General features: G+C 50.8%; 2 pseudogenes; one reads left to right on the top strand and one right to left on the bottom strand.

Moving 5' to 3' along the window:
- Positions 1-254: 254 nt before the first annotated feature.
- Positions 255-931, top strand: LOC115311385 (annotated as a pseudogene).
- A 1,702-nt stretch (positions 932-2,633) lies between these two features.
- Positions 2,634-3,621, bottom strand: LOC120842683 (annotated as a pseudogene).
- Between the last annotated feature and the right edge of the window lie 991 nt (positions 3,622-4,612).

The following is a 4,612-nucleotide window of genomic DNA, read 5'->3' as shown; positions in this document are numbered from 1 at the left end:
CTGTTGTCTGGGTCGGGGATTACCGGAAGTAGGTTGCGCACTGTGCGTTTGAAGAGGAGCTCAACCGGTGAAGTTCCTGTAGAGCCATGTAGGGTGGAGCAGTAGGCTAGCAAGAAGGATTGTGACTCGTCCGTCCAGTCCTTGCCTCCGATTCTGCTTGTCAAGACTAGCTTGTTGAGCGTTCTCATAAATCTCTCTACCTCACCGTTTGCCTCGGGCCAAAGTGGCGTGACACGGTGGTGTTTGAACCCGAATTCTTCAGCGAATCTTGAGAAGTCTCCGCTGTGAAATGGAGGACCATTGTCAGTCTTCAGCACCGTTGGAATGCCGAACTGGGCGAAAATGGTACGTTGTTTGCTGATGACAACTGGTGCGGCAAGTGTTCGCAGAATGTTTACTACTGGGTATTTTGAGTGGTCTTCGATGAGGACCATGGCATACTTGCCATCAGGAAATGGTCCAGCGAAGTCTAGAGACAACTCAGTCCAAGGACACTCCGGTAGTTTGGACGCAGGCAGTGGATCGCGGTGGTGCTCAGGTGTTGCCGCCTGGCAGGCAATGCAGCTCTTCACAATACTGTCCACGAGCTTGTCTATCCCAGGGAACCAGACTTTGCTTCGCAGCAGTTGTTTAGTTTTGACGATTCCTTGGTGCCCCTTGTGTGCAAGGTAGACTGCCTTATGCTGTAGGTTGGTAGGTATCATGATCCGCGTCCTTCACAGGATCAGTCCTTCTTTGGACCACGCTGAGTTCACTCCTTACTCGGGAAAATGGACGGAGAAGTTCATCCTTCCAGGCATTTTTGTCGAGTTGCGGCAGTTGCAAGGCTTTGGTCACCTTGGTCATCTGGGGGTCTGCCTTGGTTTCCTTTAAGAGATTTTCCAAGGTCAGTGCGCATGGTAAGCTGTGCTGTATCATGCAGGCCACGTAGTCTTCTGACATTTTTACAAGGGTGCGAAGCTTTTCTTTCTTTTCTGGTGGGGTCTGTGGTGGATGTCGAGACAAGTAATCACTGGGATTAGTTGACCCATCGGTGTGTGCGACGTCGAAGCTGTATCGTTGAAGTCGAAGTGCCAGACGTTCGATCCTCGCTGACGGAGAAGAACGTGGGTTAGACAGGATGTTGACGAGCGGTTTGTGGTCGGTGAGCACTCGAAAGTTGGTGCCGAACAAGTAGATCTGGAAGTGCTCGATGCCCCAGACCACAGCCAACATTTCTCGTTCTATCTAATTGTACCGCGTTTCCACAGCCGTCAAGGCTCGGCTTCCGTAGGCAACTACCCTAGTTCCAGCTGCAGAGTACTGGGCGAGAATTGCACCTAGACCATGTGGTGCAGCATCAACGATGAGATCTGTACTCTTCTCGGGTTCGAAATAGGCTAGAGTAGTAGAGTTCGAGAGCATGCCTTTGAGCTCGTCAAATGATCTTTGCTCAACGCTGGTCCAAGTCCATGGAGTTCCTTTGATGGTCAGCTGGCGCAACGGTTGAGTCAGGTTTGCAAGGTTGGGAATGAAACGTCCGCAGTAGTTGAACATTCCTAGGAAACTCCGGACTTCATTGGCATTTGTGGGTGAGGCAGCGTTCTGGAGAGCCGACACCTTCATCAGATCTGGTTTTACTCCAGCACTCGAGAAGACGTGTCCAAAAAAGTGAGCTGCTCTTGAAATAGGCTACACTTCTTGGGATTTAGCATAAGCACACCCTTGCTGAGACGTTCCAACGTTGCCTCAAGGGCTTTGTCGTGGTCTTCATTGGTCGTGCCGCAAACCAGGATATCACCACTGACGTTAAGCACGTTGGGAATGCTGCCGAGGACTTGTCGTATGGTGTCTTAATATACTTCTGCTACTGAGTTGATACCAAAATTCAGACGTTTGTACCTGAAGAGTCCGGCGTGTGTCGAGAAAGTTGTGATTGGCCGGGAGTCTTTGTGCAACTCAAGCTGGTGGTACCCCTCCTTCAGGTCGAGTTTGGAGAACACCGTTGCACCATTGAGTGCTGTGAGGATGTTGTCAACTGTTGGCGTGACGTGCCGCTCGCGGCAGATCGCCTTGTTGGCGCATCGCATGTCTACGCACATCCGCAAAGCTTCCTGGTCGTGTGGCTTGGGCACTAGAACAACCGAAGACACCTACGGTGTTGGCCCTTCTATCTTCTCAATGATGTCGAGCGCTAGTAGTCTACTCAGCTCTGTCTCTAGTGGTTTCCTCATGGAAAAAGGGATGCGACGGTGTGGTTGTGCGACTGGTGGCACACTGTCATCAAGATGCAGGTGCACCTGTTGGTCTCGAAGGCATCCAACTCCCTTGAAAAGCTGGGGGTACTGTTGCTGAATATTGTTTTCCGTCAGGGTGTCTTCGACGTTCTAGGTGATCTGGACTAAACCCAGACGTGAGGCTGCAGAAAAACTCAGAAGGGCTGGATGGTCACCGTTGATAACGAAGATTTCTTCTGTGCCTTCTTGAGCTTTGTATTTCATGGTCACGGACAGTTTGCCAAGCACTGGCAGTGGGGACGTTGCACCGTATGCGAAACGTTTTACACCTGTTTGCTCCAAGCTGTGGCGGAGCCCGAGTTTCGTCAGGTCGCTTGATCCCACGGTTGACACAGTAGCTCCTGCATCGAGGTTGAATTATACTGGAGTGCCGTTAACCTCCACGATCACTCGCGGTGAACTCGAGATGTCGCGTGAAGTGTCAGTTGCGAAAGTGTACTCGTCGCTGTCCGAGCCAGCGTTCTTGCATATAGCACGGACGGTGACTGGAGCCGACCGACATACTTTGCAGAAGTGGCCAACCTTCTGGCATGACCTGCAGGACTTGCCTCTGGCTGGGCAGCTGGATCGACCACCGTCGTGCGGCCACGATTCTCCAGAGTTGTAGCATATTGCATCCGGGTGCTGACGACGTGAATTATCACGAGGCTGTGATGAGGTTTTCTGGTGGCGCTTGGGCGGTAGGTGGAGCGAAGACGGCTTGGCTTTCGCTGCTATCGCCGCCACTGTGTTCTCGCTGGGCTGCTGCTGGCTTCCTTGTTCCATCAAGGTGAAGTTGTGCTCCACTTCCTCAAATAACCTGCCCTGTTTGAGGATTCCCTCCAAATCGAGGTCATGCTGTATGGCATAGCGGCGAAGGCGTGAAGATGTTGTAGCCAGCAGGATCTGATTTTTGATTTCCGTGTCTGGATCGGCGAAGGCGCAGTGTCGCGCAAGCTGTCGTAGTTTGGCGTAAAATGAGTTAAGGGACTCTCCTTCTACTTGCTTGGCTTGCCGGAAACGGTAGACCTCGAAGGTTGTATTGACCCTTGGAAAGAAGTGGGCGTCCAGTTTTTTGCGTGCTGCGGTGTAGAGCGGGCTTTCGCCAGTGGTGCTTGAGACACCTGACGCATGTTGCCGCAGGTGCAGTCGCAGGAGGTTCGGGAAGCGCGCAGTAGATGTCATGAACTTCCTCCCCGATGTAGTGTAGCAGCAAAGCGGTCTTACAGGCGTCGCTTGTGATTCCGCAGGCCACCACGAAGTTCTCGAAACGTCTTACCCACTTCAACCACTCGGTACCGACGTTATTAGCGTCAGTGGCACGCGCGTTGAAGAAGGAAAACGTGGGGAGCGTGCTGTGCTCCATCCCGTCAAACAAGATGTCCGTTGTTGGGTGTGGAGGGATCCGTGCGGTTCAAAATCGCTGCTGGGCGGTTCTTGCGTTGTTCTAACGCATCCTCGTCGCCCTTGTAATGTTGGTGGTGCAGAAAAAGGGAAGGATTCCCTTGGATTGAAACAACAACGTACTTGCGTTTATTCGTTAGTTGGTAGCCATCTTGGAGAGGGTTACAGTTGCCAGACCAAGCCAGATTTATGGCTAGATTCTACTACGGAAGACACTGCACCAATCATGGTGGCATTTAATTTCTAACTATTTCTCCTGCCTCCCGTAATGTCTCTCCTCTTTCTCTCTTTCTCTTTTAAGCGCGCGCTTTTTCTTCCATAGTTGACAAGGAGGCAAGATACAGACCAACACGCCAAGACTGGCCATTACAGGACTAGGAAAAACCGTTATATGTAAAAAAATGATCGAAGAAAGGAATAAATGAAAACAGTGCAAAATTGTCTCGATGTTCCGTTTTTCTTTTTGACTCAATAGACCCTTTCCGAAATTCAGTCTGGCCACCTCGATCACTATCATCATCTGAAAAATGGCATATGTGCCGTACTAATGGCGGCCTTCTCTTTGCTGATGAAGGAAGAAGTTGAAAATGCTCCTTAGCTTGCATACATTTGTGACGTTAGCACGATACGAAGCAGGAATTGAAAGCAAGATCTCCGTAAGCGTTCATTTCCAGCTCGGGCCCAGTCAATCTCTTGATAGCATCAAGCTGCTCCAAAGCCCCTTGATTTGTAGAACTTGATCAAGCCGTGTACTTGGGTTGACGCTTCGTTCTGACTGGTTGCATCTTTGTTTCTAGCGTCACTGAAAGAGATCGAGAAGGAAATGTACAGTGAAGCACACACTGTCGTTTGCCGTTGACTTGCCAAAGTGACGGCGCCCGATAAAATATGGCAGACTACATGTTCATTGCCGCCATTAGTACGGCAAAAGTTAAACTGCCATTATAGCCGCC

This window comes from Ixodes scapularis, unplaced genomic scaffold (assembly GCF_016920785.2).
Source record: "Ixodes scapularis isolate PalLabHiFi unplaced genomic scaffold, ASM1692078v2 PGA_scaffold0__279_contigs__length_252992795, whole genome shotgun sequence".
In the NCBI taxonomy this organism is placed as follows: domain Eukaryota; kingdom Metazoa; phylum Arthropoda; class Arachnida; order Ixodida; family Ixodidae; genus Ixodes; species Ixodes scapularis.
The sequence above is the reverse complement of the archived record's forward strand: the minus strand, read 5'-3'. Positions and strand labels throughout refer to the sequence as shown.